This window comes from Harpia harpyja, chromosome 8 (assembly GCF_026419915.1).
Source record: "Harpia harpyja isolate bHarHar1 chromosome 8, bHarHar1 primary haplotype, whole genome shotgun sequence".
Classification (NCBI taxonomy): domain Eukaryota; kingdom Metazoa; phylum Chordata; class Aves; order Accipitriformes; family Accipitridae; genus Harpia; species Harpia harpyja.
Genome location: NC_068947.1, coordinates 29,386,150 through 29,400,563, shown reverse-complemented (window position 1 = coordinate 29,400,563; position 14,414 = coordinate 29,386,150). Strand labels below are relative to the sequence as shown.

The 14,414-nt window shown below is 38.1% G+C and overlaps 1 long non-coding RNA gene across 3 annotated transcripts in view; it reads left to right on the top strand.

Moving 5' to 3' along the window:
* LOC128145097 (uncharacterized) overlaps positions 1-14,414 on the top strand; it is a 245,604-nt gene that overhangs the window by 141,018 nt on the left and 90,172 nt on the right. For all 3 annotated transcript variants that reach the window (XR_008236346.1, XR_008236344.1, XR_008236345.1), the window contains one exon: positions 4,050-4,098. This is a non-coding gene — a long non-coding RNA (uncharacterized LOC128145097). The remainder of the gene's footprint in view (positions 1-4,049; positions 4,099-14,414) is intronic.

The following is a 14,414-nucleotide window of genomic DNA, read 5'->3' as shown; positions in this document are numbered from 1 at the left end:
GTATTCATAAGTATAAAGTTTAAAATGTATAGATACTGTATTCTTTTTTTAAATCCCAAACCAGTAGATTAATGTGTCCTCTTTATAGTTAGGTTGATAAATAACTGGTTAGTTACTTTTCCTGAGACTACAAAAGGTGAAGGATATTAAGTATTCTCCAGTATGCCATTTTTATTTTTAACAGCCCTCAGGAATATCATGTCTCTAATCTTTCTACTTGGAGGGCTTTATGTTTTCTATTTGTTTGCAAACATATCATGAAAGAGTGCAATTATAAGCTTAGCTTTAATGTAATTTTGTATCCTAGATTTTACTCCATAGAACTGTTGAACTCCCAGTTACCCATTTCAGTGCAGTAAACCAATTTATTCTCCATTCAAAATACAAATTCTTGCTTTGTAGTTGGCATTTTTAATGACTGTTAGGCATTAATATTTCATGTTTTAGTAGTGCAGTGTAAGTGGTACATATGGTTATACATTTGAATAAAAGTTACAAATGTATTTATAAAATACTTTCACTTATATGAAAAAAAAAGAACACTTTCAGTTTATCGAGAAAACATGAGGTCTTGTAAAAATAGCTTTATTCCTCAATAGATTCTACTGTGTGTTTTAAAACTTTAGAAATTAAAACAGACCTGTTTTGGTTTGTCTTGTGGACGTTTTTTTAGCAAGCATTTAATTCATATAAACTAAGCACTTTGTTCTATATGTTCTAAATTCCAGCAATGAGATAAATAAATTGCTGGATTGGATGGAACATAATTATTGAATTTTGGCAGAACTTCAGTGAACTCTGCCATGAAAGATTAATGTACACAGTGCACTCTTAGATTCTAAAGTAACGGAGTAAGATAAGGGGACTGCATAACAGGCTCCAACCTTTGTGGTTTAGAGAAAATAGAAAACGATGGGCAAATGTTAACTTTTGGTATAAACTGCTAATGACAATGTTTTGTCATCTGGGTGATAAAACCTACAGGAGGGAGACAAGAAAATCCAATTTAACACAAATTCTCTCCATTTCTTTCTTGCTCTGCTTCCCATTTTTCTATATTAGAATAGCCACGATTGCTCTGTATCCTTACAAAAAGGAGAATGTAGCAGGTAGACTATTTGCAGTATCCAGTAATGTAAAGTCCTAATGAAATCCCTCCATATCAGCATGTCATATGTGTTTTTTCACTACAGTTATTATTTTGGTTTGTGATTATGCTACAGTGTTTTCAGAATACAAGTAAAATTGCACTGGCTGGATGAAGACTACATGTAGTCATAGTAGTGTTTGTTATTACTCCCTCTCTCTTCTTTCTCTACCAAACCTTGATAGTTTAAAACATTTGCTTCGATTGACAAATTGTGGTTATAATCACAAAATCATATTCCTCATGGCTTTTAAATAATTACTGCACCAGTAATTAATTAACTGCACCCCGGCCCCGGAGCTGGTTTCCAGTGGGTCTCAGGGACGGCGGCGCGATGGGCAGGCTCCAGCGTGGCTGCAGGTGTGCTAACTAGCTAGTTATGGGGGTATGGCTCTGGTGCACCCAAAATGCCTGGAATCAGAGGGACTTTGGATGCATCCTCCCTGCCTTAGTGGTTTTTTCTTCTCTGTTTGTTTGCCTCTTGCTTCCAGACCATTAACCTGCTGCTAAGGCCGAGTGCGTTCAGCTCAGTGTTTTAAAATGGCAGGTATCCAGGATCTTGGATATATTTCATGACTTCAAAGACATTTCTGCTCTCCTTCCCAGTCACATCCTTAAGCTCATGATGACAGCGTTACGAGTGGGATAGTTAAAGAGGTATAAGGGCAAGGGGCTGATCTAGGGCCCATTGCAATCAGCAGAGAATCCCCCTGACTTTGCGGATCTTTGGATCCAGCACCCTGTGACCTGGCTGCTCCGGGATGCCAAAAGCTGCCTCTTCCCCCTTAGTTCCTGGTGGCACTAGTGTGACTGGCATTGCCTTCTTCCTTAGGCAGCTTCGTTGTCTTCATTGGCACTCCTCGAAGGGGACAGTTTACTGAGTAAAAGGCTTGAACATGCCTTCCTTGTGTTGTAAAGAAGCAGATGTCCGAGTGCTTATTTTGCCCATTTGCAGTCTTTTCCCTTGTCCTTCTCTCATTGTAAAAATGACTTTTGTGGCTGACCTTGATTATATCAATTTGTATCACCATTTCAGGCAGAGTTCAGAAAGTGCAGCTACCTGTCTTCTAGTGTATCCCTATTTAAATACTGCATTAGATAGTGTATGTCCAAGATGAAATGAGTTTACATTCTAGGCCTATTATTTTGATAATTAGACATAATTTTCTTTCAGTAAGGTTGATTTCAGGATACCTTCATCTTCAAACAAAAAAAGTATATTTTTATGTTTTGTAGTGTACCGTAGAGTGCTTCAATCTTTGTTTGCTCTGTAAGTGTATTTAGTTGGAAAACCTTTAACAGGTTATATTCAGTGTGTGCCTGTATTTCTTTTTCTTTTAGGTTTAACCAATTCACAGAAATAAACATTTTTTTTTTTAGCCATCTAAAATTGTTACCACAGATAACAAAAGAATAGGAGGAGGAATATTATGCCTTCTTTGCATGGATAATAAATGCATTTGCAATTTGAAATCAAGTTATGCTTTTACAGCAGCAGGGTTATGGACTGTTAACATATTCAATGTCTTAACATATTATGAACATTTTTGCAAAAGTTATATATATGACCCAGCGAACACCACCTACATTATTTTAATGCATAATAGTTGGGTGAACGTTTAAATGTCTACCAGGTGTCACATGGGAGGCTCTGAGATGACAAAAAAAGGTGGATTAAAGCAAATCTTACTGTTCCCTCTCTGCTGACCTGGAGAGTCCTGCCTGCCGCAGAAGCAGCAGCTCTCCTGGGTGGTGTGAGACAGCGGCACTGGGACTCTTCTGTGCCTCAGTGCGGCTGTGCGTAGCAGCGGGGGAAGAGCGGTGGGAGGGCAGGAGCAAAGCCAAGGTACTCACGACTGTACAGATCGGTTGTTGTTCTGCCTGGTAGAGAGGGAGCGTAGCGGCTGTCTCAGGATCCCAGGCTGAGGTCTGCTTTGAGTCTTTCTCAAAGCAGGACGAGTTTCTTTCAGCTGCAATCCCAGAGCCCTTGGCAGCACGCAGTGAAGTTACATGGGCAGCGCACTGGGAGAGGGCTCAGTCCTGTGAGGGATCCTCTGTGGCTTCATGAGTTACCGCAAAACTTAAGTCCTGAATTAAAGGCAGAAAATACGAGACAAGTGAATGGGGTTTTTCAGATGTATAACAGTGTGGAAGCTTCTCTTTCGAGCACAGTAACTGATAAGCAGATTAAATTATGCTAAAGTGATGTTTGGGGTTTTTTTTAGTTACCTGCACATTGTATGGGTCAGCATAGCAAATTATCCTAATATATAGTCTGTAAAATTGTGTACTTTACATTTTGCAAAGTTACACATACTGGTGTCCATTTCTGATGAGTCTGTCCCTGGGTATGCCAGGTCTCCCAAGGGCTGAACATTACAAATGCTCAACCTTTTCCTTCCACTACAACATACAAAATTTTGCATGTCAACATTACACTCTTCCAAAATATTGAAAGAGTGTTGTAAAGAAGAAAAGGATTCCACAGACATCTGAAACATCTTATCTTTTTTTGTCAGAAATGAGGAACAGTGATGTAAAAAAGCTGTTACATTTGGGTGGGGCAGGGAGGAGTAGGGGAGGAAGGTTAAGTTTAGAAAACCCAACCTAGTCGTGTAACTCACAATGTTCACAACCTATGAAAATATTTATGACAGAATTGAAATACTGTTAGGCTGACGAATCACAGTCGAAATTGCTTTTTGTAATCTCAGAGCATGGCTGAAGAAGCAGAGTATTTGACTATAATACTCCTGTATTAATAGTAGGAAAGAAACAAATATTTGAAAGGAATTCCAAATGCTTACAAGGTATCTTATTTGGGGGCATGCATTAGTTTGCTAAATTCCAGTTCCCAGACTGGTAATCATGATTGTTAATGTATATCTTTTATGACTTTCAGAGCAAGAGAAGCCAACTTTAGGAGCATGCATATTGTGATATCCTCAGCGGTAAGTACCCTAACTGCAATCAAGTTTATTACATTTTTGTAGAGTAGAGGCCTTTTCAAGACCACACTTGCTGCAGCTTAGTCACACAACAGCTTCAAATGTCATTCTGGAATAATAGGGTAGTAATGTGATATACTCTATAATGAAAATCAGTGTAAAACACAGGTGGTTGCTAGCATTTGTGTGGTCAGATATAAAAGCTTCACTATGGGTACAAACTACTGCTTTCCCACTTGAGGAAAGTATAATTAAAAGTGGTTTCCAGATGTGCTGGCACACATCTGCCACTTTAAAAAGTGAATTTTGCAAATACAAACTGAACTGTGTTGCATTCATCATTATAAAGCTGTTGATGGGTTTTCAGATAATAAAAAGGTTGGAAGCATCAACACCACTGCTGTAAAACTGAGGTGTCTTTAGAAAACAGACAGTAGCATTTTATGTTCGTATTGTGTTCTTAGGATTTTCTGTGAGTAGTTCATAGCTGAGCTGTGGCAAATATGCAAGATCTATCTGGACAAAAATTAACATTTGTTTTATGAAAATATGAGAGGTGATTCCTTGCTAGCAATTTTATTTGCTACCAGAAAAATGCAGCAAATTTGGGCTTGTTTGTTTGTTTGTTTTCAGTGCAGTGAAATAAATGCTACCCTAAAATGTTAGATTTCAGTTCCTTTATCCTGATTTTCAAGATGTGTAAATAGTCAGAAAACAACAAAAATATAATGTGCTGAAAAATGACCTTTAATTTGTCTCAGAACAGAAAACAGAAGAAACTCTGTACTTACAGGCTTACATAATGCATCCTTAGTTGAACTATCTGGAAAAAAAAAAAAAGAGAACAAAATTCAGAAAAGGTGCTAGGCTTTAAAATATTGTTGAGAGGAGATTACAGATCTTTTGATTTAGCTAAATATAGATTTTTAGGACAAACTGTTTGTCCTAATATCCACTTGAATTCGTTAGAACTAGTATTTCCCCTGGAAATGTTGTTATTAAAATAAAATCCCTGTTTCAGAAGAAAGTTTTTGCAACTCCAGAAGTTTTACTTACTGCTGCTACTTGGAACTAGCACAAGGGAAGAATTCTGTTCCTGCTATCTTCTTAATGACACTTTTTCTAGCACTGCACCAATTACTGATACCTATGTCTTCCAGTTAATTTAAAAAAACAACGAAGGCTGGGACCTACTAGCCCAAGGGTCTTGGACTATTGACAAGGCCGCTAAATAATAAGATTTTTTAAGATACTATGTGTAATATTGACTGACCTCTGCCTATATTTCCTTTACTTACTTCCACAGATGTGACTCGTAGCATTCCTTGTGAAGTGACAGTCTAATCCTTAATGTCATATTTCAGGGAAATACTGACACTGAGTAAATTAAGTGTTTTCTGGATGTTTCCTTTTAGTTGGACTTTTCCACATAAAAATTGCTTTTTCCATTTAAATCTGCCTTTCTTGACTAAGCAGAGTTGAAACCCTCTTTTGAAGTGTGTAAATATTGGAATACTTTGCAGAAGATTGGAGCTAGAAAAACAGCTGCTCAGATCAAATATTTTTTAATATAAAAGTTAACATGTAGTCCGTACTTAAATTTTTGGATTAACTTCTCTGTATGAAACTTTGTACGTTGTTACAAAGGCATTGACAGATTCAGTGAGGGATTAAAAATGTAGTTTTGGTAGTAAAGATAGCAAGCTGTCCTATGTGTTCTTTTCTGTAATAACGTAACTTGGTAAGGTCCTAGTGCTGGTAAACGAGAGGCTTAAACATTTTCATGTCTCTGAGATAGAGGGTCCAGATCAGCACATGGCATCTGACCTGTGCCCAGGGCATCTTGAGGATACAATGTAATAGATGACAATCAATAAGCAGGATATTAATAACTTTGCAGTGAAAATGCTGATTTCAGCAATATTGGCTGCTAGTGCAGCAGACCTTTGTTTTACATTGGGTATATTATAAATGTTCTGTCTTCTAATTTGTGCTACCAGTGACTGTTTTACAAATACGTATTTACTAACACATGCACATACATTTAATATTAAATCACTTTTAAATCACTGTTTGCCCAGAAGGTAGGATTTTAGCACCCAACTGTTATATTTCTTTTTTTTTTCCTGGCAAAATGCCATTTGATATCAAACTTAGAAATGTCTACAAAAATACAGACATTCAGATGTGAAAATGTGCAAAATGAACACTACCTAGGCACTTAACTCAGTCTGTTGCAATTAAGACTTGTTAGTGGTCACTCCCCTGAACTGGCTATTCACGTTAGAGACCAACCCTGGGCGGACCCACAGCATAGCTTGCAGTTTTGTACATAACCTTTGTGTATAAAGGGTCAATTTTCAAAGAATCTCAGAGGGGTTAGACAAAATAAGTAGCATACTGAAAAAATAGATTTAAATAGTGGGGGCTTTGCGTCCTTAGTAACTGCAGAATTTTGAGTGTTGATTAATCACATTCTTATTAGTTGAAAAGTAAAATGCTGACCTGACTGGGGGAGGCATCAAAAGTCTTTTGGGGCTGTGCATCAAGGGACATGAAGAAGGCAGCTTACTGGATGGCAAAGATCTTGCCTTGACCGATAGACACAGAAGATAACCCACCAAGAACATATCTCCCCTCAAGTGCAACAAACCTATCCAATGTACTTATAACAACTTAGGCAGTACTCTTCTGTGATATAAACCTCTACCAGACACTGAATACAATTTTATAAGAGGCCAGTGAGTTGATGGCTGTGAGTGGAGAAACTGTTATGTATATATGATACCATTGCTGCTATTTATTGCCAATTTTGCAAGGACATCCTTTTCTGAACATCTATATCCTTGGTTTTGGTAGTATTCCAGAGTTCAACAAGTGCAATGCACCCTAGTTCACCAGAAAAAATTTGAAAACCCCTGCTTTATATTGCATTTTATCTCTATTCAGAACTTTTTTTGCCTTGGGCCTTGAGCTGTCAATTTTAATACTTTCTTGTAAATCAGGATCATTGCCAGCATTTCTTATGTCTTCCAGATACCTATTCTTCACCCTAAGTTAAAGACATGTGTCTGTGGCTTCACAATTAGTTGCTACAAGAAAATAGTCTATAATGTTAGAAATTGTTGACTAAGGCCTTGGGAAGAGTAAGCCACAGAAAAAGGAAGACTCTTCAATAGTAAGACTATTTAAAAAAAAAAAATCCGTAATGATGAAAAAATTCAGGCAAAAGAAAGAAAGATACATTCAAAATATTTCTAAAAAAATATTCTTCAAAATTTTTCATGAAATGACTTTACAGAACTTGAAGATGGATCAGAAATAATTATCATGTGTGTCAAGAATTTTTTGAACTTTCAGAACTTTCTCCTTTCTGAAATAGTAAAAAAAGATAAAATATCAATTTTTTATAAATAAAGGTCAGGGGGAAGGTGAATCAGCTCACCTTAATTATTTAATATCAATAATTTTGAAATATTTCATTTTGGTTTGTTTTTCTACATATCTATACTAGTCTTTGGGGGAAATAATAAAAAAAAAAGGTAATTTTGAACTTTAAACCAGAACTTTTTCATCTTGAAAATAGCTAAATTGGATATTTGAGCAATTTCAAAACACTGTCTGCTTTTTAAATAGCAAATGAATTGACACATTTCCTTGCAAATAACTTTGCTTTTAATGAACCAGCCTTTTCTGAGGGAAAATTGTCTAAAATATTTCCTGCTAACTGTATCACATGACAAACATATTATATATTTTCTACTTCTTTAATCTTTTTGCTTGTGGTTTTGTACAATGTGAAACCTTAACAAATTATCAATTTAAGCCTTGACTTTTCTTGTTCCTTCTTAGAGAGAATGAAGTATGTGATAGCAGAAATATATGGAAAATCTAGTTCAAAGGCTCTGGCTGTGGATAAGCCTCATATATTCATGTAAATAAGACCACTGAAACCACCAAAAGTTGTGTGCTTAGTGATTTTCTCAAGGTCAGTATGTGTTACACCATTATAAATAGACCATATATGAGACCTGCACACAGGTCGTTACGCTGCAAATAAGCTTGAATACAGCCATGCAGTAAGTTGCTGCCCTGAGCTTTCATCTCATTTAGATTTTCCCCCAGCGCCTGGGAAACCTGTGCAGTACACATCTGTAGCCAAAGCAGCGTTACTTACTGCAGCATGTCTAGCAGCAAGACAGAGTCCTTGGGAAACGAAAGGTGTGGAGGCCCCACATCCTACTGTCTGGCTGTGTGACTCTAGTAACTGTTTTTCTCCCAGCTTCAGTCCTCCATTTCACTGGGCTGAAATCCCATGGTATTTTGCTGTTTCCTAATATCATCCTGTTGAAATGTTTCAGTGTTGTTTAAGGAAGGGTTAAAGACACAGCTCTTAACAGGGTTGTCAGTCAAACTGATCATACCATTGCTTTCTAAATTTCTTATGAAGGAATACCTGCTCTCAGCCAGAAATGTGGGCACTGTGCCTTCTATTCTTGTGCAGGGTTATCAGCTGTGGCACTAGCACAGAAGACAAATATATCCCCTCCTCACCTGTTTTGCTAAGACCATTTCTATATTCTTTGCTAATCAAATGCTTCAGAATTGAGATTATTTCTGTTCAGTGCTGGTTCAACTACTAGAGACACTGAAGAGCAAATATGTTCTAAATATTTATTATTTGCATTTTTCTGTGATGCAGCTAAGGGAGTTTTTTATTTTGAGCTATCCAGTCTCTTGTTGGAACTGGCTTCCAAGTTTAGATGATTAAAGGGGATATCTTTGAGAAGGGTATATCTCTGAGAAATGAGCTTTAGCCATTTAGGAACAGGGCATGAGTTTCTTTGTCAGTAGTTCAGTTTAAATGGATGTCTGCACAGTAAGTGCAATTGCTATTGCCATTCCCTGCTTAGTTGTGAGTGTCTTGGTAGACTGGAGTGCGATATTCCTCTTTGGGCACTGTACAGCAAGAAGGAGGCAGAGTACAATGATGATAATCAGAGGTCTTGAAGATCTGATTTGCAAGGAAAGTTTGAATGAAGTGAAGTCATTAGCCAAATATGTTAGGAAAGACAAGCATAACGGGTGCTGCCTTGCTGAAGCGTGATGGACTAAATGATCCCTTGTGTTCTCTTCAGCCCATCTTCCCATTCCCTTCAACATTTCCCCCATTCTCCTATTACTTCACCCCCACCCAACCCCAACACACACAGTTTTTTAACATTTCAGGGAGAATTTGTGCACAGAGCTTCTCGTTATTAAGCTTGTAAACAGTTGGTCAGAAAAATTTAACTTCTTTCATTATGATAATATTTCATGTCTGGCAAACTGATTTGTAAGGCAAGAGCTACTTCAGTGGATGACATTTGGGAAAAGAAGTCTCTTCCGCCTTTATCATGGCTGCTTTTTGCAGTTCTGTTTCCTGGTACAGTGCCTGAATACCTGCATTGTTTTCTGAAATGTGGAGGAACAACACTCCTAGAGCTCTTGGTCCAGGAGCAAATTCTCTGTGTTCTGTTTCTTCTCTATCCATAGGTCCATTGTTCCCAGAGGCATCTGAAACATGCCACTGAAAATTCAGTGGGAAAGCCCCACTTCAGTAAAGCTTAAATAAACAGGAGTACTTACTAGCAAATTGTGGATAGATGAAAAAGAAAAAAAAAACAAACCAAACAAAAAAACCCCCAAACCCGAAACCCAAAAGCCTAACAAATTAGAAGTTATTTCAGCTTCAGGATGGCAGCTTCCTAAATGGCTAAGAAAGTGCCTATGGGAAGATCCCATACTTACAGGGTAGTTGAAGATAAATTGGGGTTTGAGCATTGTGGTAATTTTGTTCGGATTTTACTTTAGCCTTTTCTTACCACTAAAAGAAACAGATGTGTACAATGCTGAGAATGTGTGTCTAACGCTAAACAAATCCTTTTGCACATACAGAAGACGAGTACATGGAGTCTGTGTTTTGCCAATAGATTCAGTAACATACTATGAGTAAGCTTGGAGAACACACAAATGACAAACTCTTGATAAAACATAGTAAACTGAGGTCTTGTTATGCTAGGTAGAGCTGCGGTAGACTACCGTATCTTCCTTTAAAAGGTGATGGATATTGGACACTGACAAATGCATCAAATAATACAATCAAAGTTTTGCAGGTAGATAGGTAATTTCTTGTCAAAAGTGTTCAAAGTAATATTCAGACTCTGTCCTTTGATGTGAACTGGGGAGTTTGTAGGGCAGATTGTGTCTCATAACATGGTGAGAAACATCTGTTTGTTTCCTTCTGAGCAACCAGGTACCTTACTCAGTAAGTGCTGACTGTTTGCCTCAATGCTCTACAAGGCAAACTTACAGCCCCTGTCTGCTAGGAAGCTCTCAAACTGGAGAGCAAACATAGGCTGGAGGCAAAATACACCAGGACATCCAAAACAAGTCTGTTAGAGTAAATAGAAAACATCAACAAAAATAGATGGAGTAAGGCCGCAGAAGGCGTGTTGGAGGTATTTGTTGTCTTTGAAGAAAATGAAGGAAATTCCCATTTGTGGTGGTCTGCATACAAATGAAAAAAGAAAAAAATCCAACTGTGTGGAACACAGGAAAGAAGATGCTAAAGTAAAACAAGAATATAATTTATGATGGAATAAAAACCACGTGGTCTGAAAATATAGCAAGGATGTGGGCAAGGTAAAGATTCTAGAAAGCAAATTTAGGTAGAAGCAGGTTTCCATAATACATCCAAAAATACTAGGAACTGTGAGGATACTGAGTAGGAGGTGTGCACTAAAATCATACTTACTAAATAGTGTTTTCAAAGGCATATGGAACTCTTTACAGTTAAAGATGCATCTAGATAACATTAAAAGATGACCAGCTGATCACCATGGTTCCTGGTGCATAGTTGGAAGTCAGTTTGGTAAAATTCATCTGGTTGCAAATTTATAGTAGTACCACAGTATGTCAAGAAGAGTCTTGGAAAAGAGATTTTTCTAGTCAGTGACTGCTTGTTTTCAAGCAGTGGAATCCACCTGAGTGGTGTGGACTTTGAAAATCCACTCTTCTTTTTATCTTCTCAAGTAGAAAAGTTTCTGTTCCCTTGGGTTTGGTTAAAAAAAAGGAAGGGAAAAGAAAAAAAAACAAAACCAAAGAAAACCCCCAAACCCAAAACACAAATCTTTGTATGCATTAGAAGCAGACAAACTTCTCTTTCTGCAGTGTTATCCCATCCACTTTTACGTTGTAGAGGAGAGCGTAGTTGCCTATTTCATTCCATAAACTGTTTGATCCTTTATCAGCCACAGTCCTCCCAAGTTTTTCCAGGGTGTACCTTCAGCTTTTTACTGCTGAATTCAACACACTTTTTTTGCAGGTTTTAGACAATGCATTTGATGTTGTCTGTACTGTGATCTTTTCTAGTGTGTGGCTGGTCTGCTGAGGTGCTGAAGAACATCTATTTGAACACCTCAAAGATGATAAATGAGGTTGAAATAATGGTAGGGCCACTGTAGGAATTAAGCAGTATCTGGCCTTTCTGCTGCCTTTCCGTGCTGGGCTTGTATTTCACTCAAAGTATTATTCATCTTCTGAGCACAAAACAACTGATTTTTTGTGGTAAACAGTTATTTTTATATTCCTTTTAAAAATTAAGAAACTAGCGAGAAGAATTGTTATTGCCAAAAATCCCACAGAGGATCAGTATCAAAGGAATCAGAATCTAGAAATCTGAGCTTGCAGTGGGAATTGAAGAAAACTCCACAAGACTATCTCTACAATAGATGTCAGACTTGTGATGAGGTTGTGGAAATCAAGGAGCAGAAAAGGAAACAAATAGGGGTCTGTCATGACCTGAAGTTATGAAAAAGGGAGGAGGAAGGGACACTACAAGGAGGTGGATAATCCTGGGTAAGATTTCAAAGTTTGCAGAGCATACCCAAACCAAATCTCTGTGGTGTCTGACATTTTGCCTCTTACAAACAAGTGCAACTTTGCAGCTGAGAAGTGAATGTTGAAAAACCTGGTTTAAGCTGAAATATTTTGGTAGCATGTATTTATGCGTAATCACCCAATAAGCAGTGAGAAATCTATGATGCAGTCTACAAAGTGAACTCATGGTTTTATGGTAGCATGGGGAACTGCTGATGTGGAGCTATCAGACCAGAATAACTGACAGATGAAATCAGAAGCGAGACTGCTGCTTTACTCCATCTGTGAGGTGGCGTTTCTGGAAAACAATATTGAACAAGATTTTTGGTGCTAAGAACTCCAAATATGCTTTTTCCCCCCAAATCTCAAGTTAAATGTCAATATTGCTTGCATATATACAATTTTTACAGTGTTCTGGAGTGAATCATGTGTCACCTTGCAGAACATCTTCCAGCCAGACCAAAGTCACCTTCCTCCTTATACACAACATGTGTAATGAGGCATGACTGAGAACAGAAAAGCCCAGCTTTCAGTGGGAAATATAGGAAATACTTGAAAAAAGATTTACAAAACAGAAGGGAAAATGGCCTTTGAGAAGAGGAGGCATCAGGGTCTGTTATCCTAGAATTACAGTACTAGTTCAGCAGTTTTCTGTTTATTTTCCAGTCATGTACACTCCTTTCTGTTTTTCTTCTTGATAGGTATACATACTCAAAGCCTCACAGTTAAAACAAAACAGACTGAAATTTTTGTTCTGTTGATTCTGTAACAACTGATCTCTTCTCAGCAGTTTAATGTGATTTCACAAAAGTTAGCAAAATGGACTATAGAAGATTGTGTGCACCATACCCTGGTGGAAAATATACCAGAATCAAGTTCAAAGGATTTCTTTCCAACACATTACTTGAGAATAACTTAGGAAAGAATAGTGGTCTTGTTATACAGATGTCTTTTCATTTATTTGGGTCCACTGATGGTGAAACACTTCAGTCTACCTCTGAGAACACCAAAGTCGTGAGAAAGTGATTTTTTACCACCTTACTAACAGCAAGCAAACAAAAATCCTAACTGAAGTTCAGATGGACTTTGCCCTGAAATTAAGAATTCAGTTTTGAAATAAAAGCTTTCCCTGTGGGTTTCCCATGGCTTTTTAATGAGATTTTTTTTTTTCTGTTTTCCTCTGTCACTTACTAGTTTAGCTACTGCACTTTCTTCTTTTATGTTTTTCTTTAGACCTTTTCCTTCAAAAGGACAGGGCACTCAAAATGCTGCAATATAGGCCTGTCATGCTAGAAAGCTGTACAGGTGTCGTGGTTTAACCCCATCCGGCAACTAAGCACCACACAGCCGCTCACTCACCTCCCTCACAGTGGGATGGGGGAGAGAATCAGAAGGGTAAAAGTGAGAGAACTTGTGGGTTGAGATAAAGACAGTTTAATAGGTAAAGCAAAAGCCGTGCACGCAAGCAAAACAAACCAAGGAATTCATTCACTGCTTCCTATGGGCAGGCAGGTGTTCAGCCATCTGCAGGAAAGCAGGGCTCCATCATGCGTAATGGTTACTTGGGAAGACAAATGCCATAACTTTGAATGTCCCCACCTTCCTTCTTCTTCCCCCAGCTTTATATGCTGAGCACGACATAGTATGTTATGGAATATCGCTTTGGTCAGTTGGGGTCAGCTGTCCCAGCCGTGTCCTCTCCCAACTTCTTGTGCACCCCCAGCTTCCTCGCTGGTGGGGTGGGATGAGAAGCAGAAAAGGCCTTGACTCTGCATAAACACTGCTCAGCAGTAATGAAAACATCCCTGTGTTATCAACACTGTTTTCATCACAAATCCCAAACATAGCCCCATACCAGCTACTATGAAGAAAATTAACTCTATCCCAGCCAAAACCAGCACAGCAGGTGTCACACACGGGTTATTGTCATTGGCTACCTCTTAATTTTGAAACCCAGTCAGGAAGTTGCTTTTCTGGATTTTGAAACTCTCCAGTGCTCACGGTAATACCACTTTTGGGAATCTCAGTTTTGTCCCAGGGTCACTTTTGCTTTCATCTTGGTCTGTTCTGCTCAGCCTCTTCCCATTGCTCATTCCCAGTGTTGCTCCTGCCTCTTTTTCCTTATTGGAAGCACAGGGTAACCTTTGCATCACACATTCACTGGACACTTGTCTGTTTGTTTACTAGCCTTTGATTGTTGCTTTTGTAAAGCTTTTGCTAATACCGGTTATGAGGCATAGTGTTTAAAAAAAAAAAAAAAAGAGGTGGCATCATGTCATAAGGTTCTTCTGTTCAATTAAGTTATTCCAAGTTTATATATATGCAGGTAATTAAATGAGATCCTTGTGTGTTTTTCTTACAGTGCAGTGCTTTAGCTCAGCTGGGTCTGCCTTTACCCA